The sequence below is a fragment of the Pteropus medius genome, unplaced genomic scaffold (genome assembly GCF_902729225.1).
Source record: "Pteropus medius unplaced genomic scaffold, Ma_sr-lr_union100, whole genome shotgun sequence".
Lineage (NCBI taxonomy): Eukaryota > Metazoa > Chordata > Mammalia > Chiroptera > Pteropodidae > Pteropus > Pteropus medius.
In genome coordinates, this window is record NW_024340848.1 from 3,188,311 (window position 1) to 3,201,952 (window position 13,642).

The 13,642-nt window shown below is 32.4% G+C and overlaps 1 pseudogene; it reads left to right on the plus strand.

Moving 5' to 3' along the window:
- Positions 1–7,464: 7,464 nt before the first annotated feature.
- LOC120582893 (uncharacterized) lies at positions 7,465–7,583 on the plus strand (annotated as a pseudogene).
- Positions 7,584–13,642: the final 6,059 nt, after the last annotated feature.

Genomic DNA, 13,642 nt, shown 5'->3' on the forward strand with positions numbered 1-13,642 from the left:
ATTAGTTTTTGAGAGAAAATAAACATAAATTACATATACCACTTTGCTCTTGCCTTAAACTTTATCATACTTATTGTGCTATTTTTGACATAATAAACACATGTATAATTAAGATTTTAGAGACAGCATATTTACTATTTTTCTTCTATGTAACACAAACTTTCTTAATAATTGCCAATCATGTGTTTGTTTTTTGCAAAGCACTTTCAGAAGATGTAGTGCTAGTCAGAAAGATGATTTTCCATTTGTGAAATGATGGGTATACCATTTTGTCCCTAGTTAAGTGGCACTTGCATGGTAACATTAATTAGGCCTGATTACCAAGAATACTTTAGAAAAGTTTCATGCTATTCCTTTCAGACAAAACTAGCTGGATTCATTTAGTTATGACAACATATTGAATGTTGGCTTTTAATTAAATTTTGTGTCGCTTAGCATTTGTGGAATAAAAAAATGCCATGATACATATAAATAAATAAAAATAAATGATATTTATGTTCTCTTATAGAATGCTGAGTGCTAAATTAAATAAATACAAACTCCAAATATAAACTCGAAAACACATTTTGCTATTTAGGATAAAAATAATTCATCTAGCCAACTAGGAGAGAAGATTTTGATATTATTTATTACAATTGTCTGACAAAATGTTGATTTTGGAATTTGACTCAATATTTATAGGAAATAAAATGTTGCTATATTATTATATCAAAATTTTGCTATTCCCACAAATTTTATTTGAATAAAATAATAGTTCAACCACAACAAAGTACCGCGCTATATCATAAGTTTAAAATTCATGTTGAGAATTTTATGCTAATATTTACTTTTTATTAGTTTACACTATTTTCTTTTTATTTCCCCTTATATTCTGGTTACTGATGATGTGGAAATTTACCCAAGCCCTGTAATTCTGGAAAACAACTATGGTTGAAGAATCCCACTCCCACTACCTTTTTGTGTTCTGGAAAATATTTCACTACAAAGAACTATTCTTTTCTCCTAAGACTTGGGAAAGACTCACTGATGTCCCCCTTGTTACCCTATGACAAGGCCAAACATAACCCCTCCAAATTTTCTTTTGTCACCCTAGATATTATTAGCAAACTGTTTTATCCCCACTTATCAACCAAAACAAAAAGTTTGTTAACCAAAATCGAGTTAAGATTTTTTCCTTCTCCTAGAACCCCTACACTTCTGTCCACCCTCTAACTGAGCCAGCATACAGCCTTTCCCCAAGGACTCCTCCTAGAGAAAATGCTGACCTCAGCATAACATGTTTTTTTATCTACTCTCCAGTTGTGCCATCTTTTCATTTCACCTCTCCATCCCTAGTTCTTTCTAGCCTTGTTTAGTCTTGTCTCTCTAAAAAACAAACAAAAAAACCTTTTGACCAACTCTTGGGAAACTTAACACACCTATATTCAGAGTGCAATAAACAATAGTCTTTTCAAAATAAAGTCTCTCTTAACTAAGTCTGGATATGTTTTTAATTCAGCATTATGTAATATGTTTACATTTAGAGAAGTTCTGTGAAAAGTATATGGGAATTCTCTATACTATCTTTGCAACTCTCTAAATGTCTCTTGAAAATAAAAAGTTAAAGAAAGGATATTGCTCAGTGTGTACATTCTAGGCCTTTGGAATTTTTTTTTAAAATAACACTGATAAAATTGCTTATTGCTGAAGACAAAAAAAGACCAGCAACTCAGACAGCTTGAAACATGACGTTCGATAGTCACTCAATATCTGCATGAAGACATTGATTAGGGGAATGGCCATAGGCTGGCTTCTGAGATAACCGCACTTAAGTTCTTGACACATCTATTTCACAAATTTTCTTTTACATGTGACTACAATCTGAAATCTGCCTCTATTCTTTTTTAGAAATTGCTTTTTATCAGCCTTTTTAGAGGGTCTTATACTCACAAATAATAAAATTTCAAAGATTCCCTTAAGGGAAAATTGATAATATATGGGGGAAAAAAAAGGCAAACAAAAAAGGAGTTAGATTTTTAGATATGGAAAGGTGTTACATTTGTTCAAAAGAATGTAACACAAAGGATACTTTTGTTTTTTGAGTTTCTGACCAAGTATATTATATATCAGTCTTTTAGTTATGAATGGGTAAATTCTCTCTACTTTTTTTGAATACAAATATCATTTTCCTGGAACTTATCTGATATAGTCTTTTTCTTTTCTACCTGCTTCTCTGACCATTTCTTCATCCCTATTACCCACTGTCGTCTGTTTCAGCCCTAGATACTTACATTTTCATACAAACTTTATGTCAATGTCAACTTCTCCCTCAACTATGTTTTCTATATTACCATGTCATAACATTTTATTTTTTTTCTTTTTGTTTTAAGAGTATATTTAGTATTGTTTTACATATATGTTGTGGAATTTTAAAAACTATTTTTATGGTGGGAATGCAAATTCGTGTGACCACTTTAGGTGGTTTCTTACAAAACTAGACATACTCTTATCATATGATTCAACAATCACACTTCTTCATATTTACCAAAAAGAGTTGGAAACTTATGTCCACAGAAAAACCTGCACACGGATGTTGATAGTAGCTTCATTCATAATTGTCCAAGGTGAAAGCAGCCATTCCATAGGTGAATGATAACTTGTGGTATAGCCAAATAATGAGCTAAAAAGAAATGAGCGATCAAGCCATGTAAAAACATGGAGGAATCTTAAATAAATATTAAGTGAAAGAAACCAATTTAAAAAAGGATACATACTACATGATTCAAAATATATGATATTCTGGAAAAGACAAAACCATGGAGACAATGAGATAAGTGGTTGCTGTGAATTAGTGGGGAGACAGGGATGAGTAGGCAGAGTGCAGAGAATTTTTAGGACAGTGAAATTACTCTGCATGATATTATAATGATGGATACCTGTCATTATACATTTGTCCCAACCCATAAAATATATAACAATGAGAATGAACTCTAATGTAAACTATGACTTTGGATGATAATGATGTGTCAGTGTAAGTTCATCAATTATAACAAATGTACCACTCTGATGGGGCATGTTGACAAAGAAAGAGGCTAAGAAATATAGTAGATGTTTGCTAAATCCTCTTTAATATAAATCATATAAATTTTTCATTATAAGAATAATATAAAAGAATAGTTTAATTTTTAAACTTTAAATTTCACAGTTTGTATAAAATTATGAAAGATTATTTATCATTATATTTTATTATTACAATACTATTCATTTTATTTTTTTAATAAAATAGAATGATTTTGATAGCAGAAGCTATGCAGGCTTGTAACTGACAGACAAGAGGCAAGTTAACAATAAATATGGGAAATGGAAAGTAAACAGAGTGCTTGAAGCCAGGTCAAAACAATACCTAAATTGTGAGATTTCGGAAAATGTTATTTAATATAGGCAGGGCTAGGTTGAGAGCCTCTAGAGGAATGCTTTTATGCCTGGCCTGAGGTACTTCCTCAGAGGAATTCTCCATGAAACTTAACAGTATTTTAAAGCTGCAAGTGGTAGGCATTTGCTCAAATGACCCTATGGGAGAGGGAAATATACAGGAAGCAATGTCTGCATAGTGGAAGGCAATTCAGAAATTCGAACTTTAAAGATTATTCTAGACAATTTGCCCAATCATTATATAATATATGCTTCTAATTAAATTGCAATAATTTAATTCCAAAGCAACTTTGTGGGATATCACAACATGTAGGAAAAAGATAAACGGTGTCTGGCCATTGAAGAGTAGCAGAATATGCTACCATAAATGACACCTCTATATGACTGTAAGAGTTCAGGGCATGCTATCCCAAAATGTGCCACACTGGTATATTGATTATTTTAAGCTTTAGTAACTTGAAAAACAGCAAATGTAGGGAGCGATTTTCTCTGAACTCTCCTTATCTACTCAAAAACAAGTGCTCCAAAATGAATACAGCTGTTAAAAATCTCCTCCCCAGGAATTTCATCTGATAAGGGAGAAAATAAAATGGAATAAGCATTGCTAAGAGAGTCACTTAAAATGGAGTTGGAAGGCCACTGAGGAAGTGAGGCCTATATAAGTCTCGTACTTCAGTTCTCAGAACTGCTACTAAGTTTCTGACCTGTTGCTAAACTCAACTTAGCACCAAACTATAAATATCCTGAGTCAACACTGCTATAAATGGATTTTACTTAATTTTTATTATAGAAACCAAACTATCTATATTCTTAGCCTTGAAAGGAGCCAGTCCATCTCACCAGCTAGCATCCTTCATTTACAAAGAGGACCTGACTTGTAATTTTGCCTCATTTGTTTGCATAATGAATCTAACCAAACCTTGTTAACCTAGCCAGCATAATTCATTTGCATAGAGGACCTAAATGAGAACTGCACCAGTGTTTTCTTTCCTTTATAAACCCTGCCTTTCTTTGTTCTCTCAGGTGCACAATTTAAGAAGCTACCTGAATCTGTGCTTCTTGGACTGCAATCCTTCCCACCCCTTTTGTTTCACAAATAAATGCTTTTGTTCTTTATTACAACCTAAATTATTCTTTTTTTGGGGGGGGAGGGGCGGCGTTAACACACCACCCAGGGAAGATTGACTCTTGTCACTGGAGAGGAGACTAGATGTCCATGCCATACCAGACACATTTATGTCATACCTCTATCATCTATCATACCTCCCATCTCTCTTTCCAAGGGCCCGTCATCTTCCCTAAAAGTCATTTACAGCTTTGCTCCATTATCTAAAAGTAGAGTGTTACTATCAAACCCTTTGCAAGCTGAAGTAATCTAAAGTGAAAAAGCAGTTATCATTAATTTGGATGAAAAAAAAAAGGTGAGCATTTCTAGACCCCAAATTCAATGCAAACACAATGTCTTTGTTTTGTTCACCATGATCAAATGCTTAATTATGTCCAGTTTTACAGCCTTATGAGTTCTCTTAGGCTTTTCTGGTAACTTACATCACATCTTGCTAATGAATGCACAAAATAAATTGAGAAAAAGCACAGATGCTCACAGACACAGTTCAAAGTTATGGGGCTTTATGCTCTGGAGATGCTGAGTGTAGTTCCCCAGGAAGGAGCTTGGCTTTGGCACTGTCACTGCTAGGAGAGAGCTGCCTCTAAAGCAGCTAGCTGCAAAACAAATGCTGAACGCTACTTTTGCTTTTTGTCTTTTTTCATTAAAACAAAATCCTCTTAGGATTTCTTTTGGTGATTAAAAACAGGTACTAATGTGGGTCTTTTGTAAAAAGGAAGTGACAAATTGCAAACTTTAAAAATTGGGAGATAACTCTATTCTCCTTTAAGAGGCCTGTATTCCTTTCCCTGTTAAAATGTTATTTAAGTCTGAATTCTGAAGTCACCTGGGGAAGTTATTCATTTTTTCCTGGGCATCTCCACGTATATGAGGTATACATGCTAACAAACCTGTTTGTTTTCCTCTCGTTAGGATATCTTTTATTACAGAGGTCTCAGCTAAGAATTCAGAAAGATAGAAGAAAAATTATTTCCCCCTCCACCATCAATCATATTAAAACCTAAAATTCTAAAGTTTTATTCAACATTTTAAACCAAGTATATGGGACAGTGAAGAATATGAGAAAGAAACATATACCAGAAAGTAATTTTTTTAAAACATACAAATACAATATTAAGTTCCATTGAAAAAGAGAATTGGAGTGAAACATTTTTGTGTTTCTAAGAGTTGCAAGCTGAATAAAGTAATGTGAAACCATTAAATGAGATGACCTGACCTGCTAAAAGCAATTTAAATCTCACTAAAGGAAACATTCAGTGCTTTTCACATGTAGATGAAGAAAGTTGTCTTCCAAAGGGTCAGTTATGTTAGAAAGACTAAAACATATGAAAGAATATCAGAAAATTGCCCTTTCGATACTTAATAGAGAGCATTATAAATGACCTTGTGCCTAGTGAATCTAGTCTGAAATGATTCAATCAGCCTGCACTGGTGAGCATAATACAATTTTTTAAAACTTTAATATCCAGTCATTTTCAGCCAGGAGGCTAATATTATTATTATTATTATTATTATTATTATTTATTATTATTATTTTGGTAAAGTAGGCATTTTGTGGTTCTTATTTTAATTTGTGAGAATAGAATATATTGATCTTTTTAATTCCAAATTTGAGCATTCAGTGGCTCAAAATAAGTCACCCCAAGATATACCTCTGTGATGTGCAGATGATTTTGAACTAAAGGCAATGAAGACGCTGTGGGCTCACGAGAAACTTTTACCCTGCCCCCAGAAGATTTGAATTAAGAGCCTTACCCATAATAAGAGGTTATTAGAGATGACCTTTGTTTTGACTTATCGATATGGCAGCGCAAACTGCTAATTAGTAAATATGTATTCCTTTTATCATTCTGTAGTGGCCTTCTAAAGCCTCAAGTTGCCTTACCTCATCCTTAGCTAAGAATGTCATATATACCTCTTTTTCCCTTTCTGTCTCTAAACCTCTCATGCATGCAGGGTCTCCGACACTCTCATGTATGTGGTGTTTCCATATATGTATACAATTATACTTGGTTATTTTCTCTTATTAATATGTTTCATGTGGACTTGACTATTAGACCAGTTGAAAGAACTTTAGAAGAATAGAGGAAGGTTTCTTCCTATCTCATAACCAAAATCTGTAATAGATAAGTACATTTATATATTTACCCTAAATATGTTATAGCTTAGAGATGTTATGCAAAATTGTTTTTGGTCTTTTCTATCTTTTCTCACATTTTTTATCATCATTATTTGATGTCTTTGATGGCAGTATCTACAGTTCAAGGAAATAATACTATCAATTCTAGTGGTATTACTCTGCCAAGTTGTTATTTAGTACATTTCATAAACAATATAACATTTCAGTTCCTGAAATAATCTGCTTAACTCTACATTCATGACTTTATGTACATGGTTTTTTACATGTACAAGCACTTATTCTCTTATTTTAAATTTTTTTCTTAAAATTTTTTTTTCAATTACAGTTGACATTTGATATTATATCAGTATCAGGTGCACAGCATAGTGGTTAGACATTTATATAATTTATGAAGTGATTCTCTCCATAAGTCTAGTACCCACCTGGCACCATACATAATTATTACAGTGTTATTGACTGTATCCCCTATGCTGCAATTCACATCCCCCTGATTATTTTGTATCTGCCAATTTATACTTTTTACTATTTTCACCTTTTCACCCAGCCCCCTAATTTATTCTCCTTATAAAGATCTGCTTTTAAGATAAATTTTTCACACAGAGCTGCAATTTACATTGTAAGAATAAACAGCCATATCTCAATGAAGCCATAAACTCATAAATCTGAATATGTCTTCCCTTTCCTCTTAATGGTGGATCCCTTGGAGGCTTGGAGGAGGCTTAATTACTGCATTACTGGCTAAAATATTATGTTTGATTAATTATCATTCATTTAAATATATTAGTTAGTATACGGCCATGCCACCCTGAACAAGCCCAATCCCATCTGATCTCAGAAGCTAAGCAGGCTCGGACCTGGTTAGTACTTGGATAGGAGACCACCTAGGAAGAGCAGGTGCTGTAGGCATAAAAAATAAAAAAAGAAGGGATTGTAAGCTGACAAGGTCCTTGAAATCTGTGAGGTCAACCAAGGGTTGTATATGTGTGTGTGTGTGTGTGTGTGTGTTGTGTGTGTGTGTGTGTGTGTATACACATGTGTGTGTATATATACACACACACACACACATGTATATATACACATGTGTGTGTATATATATACACACACACACATATATATATATGTGTGTGTGTGTATATATATATTGCATTACGTGTATACAATAATAACAATAACATATCATTGTTACACATATACATATTACATATATATATGGGGAAGATGAGAGAGCAGTGTGTGTGCGTGCATATATACACACAATAATAATATCAATATTATTATAGAGAGGTTGTAGTGTGTGTATATATATATTAATGGCACATGTGTATACACATTAATAATACACACACACACACACACACACACACACATATATATATGTATATTTGTTAAGTATCTTTTATATGCCAGACACAGGGCTAGCTGATAGGAATAGGAATAGAGTAATGAATAAAAGAAACCTACTCCTAGACCTAAATGATTTCCTGTGAAAGCAAACAAAAAAAAGCAAGTAATTAATTAAGTGTAATTGTAATAAATTCTATAAAGGACAAGAGGCTTAGAAAATGTATATGAGTAGCACCTGGCCTAGTCTTAGTAGCAGGGATGTCTCCCCTAGAAAAGTGGCATCTACATTAAGATTTGCATTAATTCTCATTTTGTAATGCAAATAATCACAGATGTTTCTTTTGAGGCAATATGTAATTTTCTTTTTCAGTTTTAATTGGAATTCCTTTATCCAAATTCTGTAAGAAACAATCTATTTAAAAATCTATTTATGTAAATTTTTAAAGATATAACACTTCACAAGAATATTAAAACCTTCATTATCAAGGGCAAACCCTTCTCCCAAGATTTGGTGTTTCACTATAGGAGTGGACTTTGTAAATAGATTTATTCAATAATTGACTCATTTATTTAAACATGTGCACCATTAATTTTACATTTCAAATATGATTTTTTTTCTCTTTATCCTCAAAATTAACTCTGGTTCCTGAAACTTATACATCATATCATTTTTTGTACTCAGTTTATGAATAGTTATTTGTAGGGAACATAAATTTCCTGCTATATTAAGTGAATCTTTTAGTTGTACTATTTTGATTCGCTGTTGAATCAAAATGTTTGACAGTTATATCCTTTAGGACTACATGTAGACTTTATATACTTTAATAATAAAAATTAAAATATTACTTCTCTATTTTATTTATCCATTAATTAAAATACAGTCATTATTTTATCATGCCAATTTATTTTAGTCATAAAGAATTTTACTCATTAAGTATAAATAAAATTGAATTAACATTTGGATAATTTGTGAATCAAAATGTTTTATTTATATTCTTTTTATTTAAGAATTTCAATTTAAAAAGCACTAGTTGGAAATATAACTTTAAAAATAATTTCTTTGTTATTATTTTAGAATAATCTAGAAATACAAAAATTATTATTTTGTAACCATGAAAGTCTTAAGATAATGAATTGCTTTAGCTAATGGACACAAATGACTGAAAATAGGCCTTTAGTAAGTATAACAGTTAGATAAGAAGACATAAATAGCTTGAAGCACATTTGCATCTGGATGAAGACGAAAATTAATTCATATTCTCAGCACTTGTTTTAATTTCTAGTTTTCTCCTTACCTTATATGAGGTTGATTAAATTATGCCTTGCTGACAAATAGTCTCTTTGAGCAGGCATTTATTTAACGGAATGAAAGAGCCCTAATAGAGTATATCAGGTCATTTGTCATCTTCTCTAAACTCCCACCAATGTGAAGAACAAGGTCTGTCTCCCAAGGATTTGTGTACTTGCAAGTCTTTCTGATGAAGAAAAAGTGCAGGTTTAGAAAGAGTTCTCGTGGACTGACCTTAGATGACTGATAGGGCATGATTATGAAAGATCCGTGAACAGTGTCCAGCTCTGAGGAGTCTCTGAGACAGATAAAGGCTTTTATCAGAATAGTTCTCACTATTTGGGTGCTCTGCTTTCCAGACTAATGGACTGTGAATACTGCTTTAGGAGTCAAAGCCATCCTCAAGGATTTGTGATATGATTTTTAATGAGTGAAGATAGGTAGATTAGAAGCTTAATTAGAAACATATTTAAGATAATGTGTAGGATAAAAAGAATGCAGACAACTATCAAATATATGAAAGAGAGATTCTGAAGTAGATGGCTAATTTTGATGACATATTGTGATTTCTGAATCAAGACCAAGAGATTTTAACTATGTAAATTAATTTCCATTGAATGTATACTATATACAAGCAACTATGATAGGTATACTTCCTTAAAGGAAACAAATTAAAAAGTCTGGACACTCATGGAGTTCATGATTTACTGGAGAAAGCAGACTTACAGAATTATAATTATACCAGAGTAAGAGCTAAAGAGATATATGCAAAGGCTTGCAGGAAGTATGTCTGTTTGTTTATCACTATATCTGAGGGCCTAGGACATATTTTGCACACTACGGCTTTACAGTGATATTCATTAAAATGGAGATATTAAAGCTACTTGATGATATCAGATCTTCGATGCCATACTAAGGAGTAATAGCAAGTTTGGAAATGGTTACAAGAGGAAGTGTTTGATCGTCTTGAATATATGGTAGTCCCCCCTTTTCCACTGTTTTGCTTTCCGTGGTTTCAGTTACCCCCAGTCAACCACAATCTGAAAATATCACATGGAAAATTCCAGAAATAAAAAAAAATCATGAGTTTTAACCATTCTAAGTAGCGTTATACAACCTCACTTGATTCACTCTGCTCCTCCCAGACGTGAATTATCTCTTCGTTCAGTATATCCTTGTAGCCTCCTTTTAGTCACTTTGTAGCCATCTCAATTATTATATTGAGCAGTATTATGAGCTGTACCATAGTATTTTTGTTCATGTAACGTTATTTTACTTAATAATGTTCCCAAATAGCAAGAGTAGTATTGTTGGCAGTTCTGATATTCCAAAGAGAAGCTACAAAGTGCTTCCTTGAAATGAAAAGGTGAATATTCTCAACTTAATAAAGAAAGAAAAAAATATCACGTGCCGAGGTACTAAGATCTACAATAAGAAAGAATCTTTTATCCATAAAATTGTGAAAAGGAAAAAGAAATTCATTCTAGTTTGCTTAGAGAGAGAGACCACATTTACATAACATTTATTACAGTATATTGTTATAATCGTTCTATTTTATTATTACTACCATTAATCTCTTACTCTGTCTAATTTATAAATTAAACTTTACCATAGGTGTGTATGTATAGGAAAAAACAGTACATACAGAGTTTGGTAATATCTGTGGTTTCAGGCTTCTATTGGAGTCTTGTTTTTCTTTTCTCATTTTTGTTAAGTTCAATCGCTCTGGCAAATGTTCTTGAGAGTGTCAGGGGAAAAGAGAAGCAATAGAACCAGAGCCACTGGCACAATACAATCTGAAATCAGATGCTCCTTTGCATCCCCTTTGGTCTTAGGCTTCTTCCTTTTCCAATACTATTTTTAGAAAAAAATTATTTATCTCATTATCATGTACAAGCTCTAGATAGTCCATGAACACTTTGAAAGATACGTACTGATGAATGCAAATATTTTACAGGGAAGAAGATACAAGAATTTTATAAGGATTTCTGTGATTCAAAATTTAAAAAGATGAAGGAAGGGAGAGATGGAGGGAGGGAGGATCAAAAAAAAAAAAAGCTAAAGAATATTAGAAGGCCAAAATAGAATAAAAATTTTAAATAAGAATGTGACTAGTTAGAGCAAATACCTCAAAGTTTTAGATAAACCTACTAAGTAGAGGTTATTTTTGAAATTTAAAGCAATTTCAGCCAAATGATAGATGAGCTTTATTGAAAGAATTTAAAAATAAAAATTATTAAAATATATTTAAGAAATATCATTTTAGTCACTTTTTTATTGTTCAGAAAAAGTTCACTTATGATTAGATTATTCCTATTTTACATATGAAAAAGTAGCATTTGAGAAGAGTTTAGGAATGCATTTGGGATATATACGAGTAATATACAACTAGAAATAGAACTCAAGTCATCTGGCTATTAGTTTCTTACTTATATCATTACAGCTCCTCATCCTATTATTACAGTCTGATTTGTCCACATTTTTCTTTGGTTTAATTCACTTTATTTAAATTCACGATAACTTCCATTGCTGAGTATGCGTGCCAGAAAAATAGTCTACTTTTTTGGTAGTACTCATATTAACAGCCTGCTTCTTTGATAAAACAGAGCAAATCAAAAAGAAAAAAAAAAAAGAATCACTTGATCAATGTATGCTTGGGAGAGAAGTTCACAGTGCCAAAATATAACTTTAAACCAGGTATTTCAAACTTGTACAAATAAAACCTCAGTAGCATTCACTCCATTGAAGATAAAAATCAATAAAATATCTTTAATCTAGAACTGTGCTTCTTTGATTGTATTACTTCAAAAAGTGTTGAAATTATGCAGAAGCAACAGTTTCATACATTTTTGAAGTATTTTCAGAAGTATTCATGCTTTGGGATTATCTGTCCTTCAGATTTTTTGAATCATTATCCAAAATGTTTAGTAGTCTTCATCTTTCATCCTCCTGCCATAACAGTTACTTTATCACGTAGTTTGACATCCACTCCAGGCATTGCATGCTTTCCTTACTAGTAAGCGGCCATCTAGGAATTCTTTGAAAGGTAACAGGCAAGCCACTTTCATTTAAAAACAAAAGCCTCCCTATTCCTTGTGACAAATGCTTAGATTCCATTAAATCATTTACTGAAATTAAACATCACTAAAATTGAAAATAGACACATTTATAAGTCATGTATGCACTAGCATGAAAAATGTATCATCTTTCATGAAAATATGTCTTTTATAAGAATTAGAAAGCCCTGCATATGTGGAGAATGGGGATGGAAGTTATTTTAAAGTCAAGCGTGTCTTTGAAATCTATGGTGTGTCGATCAGCCAATAAAATAATCCACAAGAAATTAATTGCATGGCACATGAAATAACTGAAAATATAAAGAGGAAATGAAGAGCAATGTTTTGATAAACTTATTATTGTTTTATTAAAGTTTTCCTAGTTCCCCCATACTCCAAGAATCCATTATATAAGAGCAATAAGCTAAGCCAATACTATGGAAAAAAGCAGAAAGTAAAACATACAACAGAATTTGGATGACAATTTAATGCATACACACCCAATATACTTAAGATATCATAGAGTTTATAATCCATGTTACCTCTACATTCTTCAAGACAGTGTTTTAGCACTGTTGTCATACCTGGTTCTTTTTCTACTTCAATGTTTTCATTGTTTGGGTGCTGCATCAAGTAGGAAGTCTTTAATTACAAGTCACAGAACGACCGATTTACAGAAATTTAAGTTCAAGTAGGAGAAGAAAAATAATTTTCCCTCTACCATTTCTGAGTCTTCAGTTAAGAACTCAGCTCAGAATAAAAGACAGTTTAACAAGAGATTTAAAAACAAAACAAAACAAAAAAAACAACAAAAAAAACCCCGAGAAGTTTGTTAGTATGTGTACCTCCTATATACATGAGAGACACCCAAGGAAAAATGAGTAATTCCCTGAGGAGACTTAGAATTCAGGCTTAAATACCATCTTAATAAGGGAGAGTAAATAATTTTTAGGAAAGATGAATGGGCCTTTAGAAGAAAAAATGGGAGTTATGGTAGATTGTGACAAAATTTGTTCAGATGGAGTATGGACTTCTGGTCTCCTCTCCTGTGATAAGTCAATCTTTCCTGGGTGATGAAACTCCTGGGGAGGGGACTTATGACAACTGAGTTCCTTTTGGAGGATCTCAGGCAGATAAGGGGAGTTCAAAGAAAGCCACTTCCTGTACTTGCTGTTTTTCAAGTGCTTATATCTCAAAACAATATATCAAAGTGACGTTTTTTGGGGTGGCATATTATGCTACCCTTTACTCTCATTAAATATGCCAGTAGGTATTTG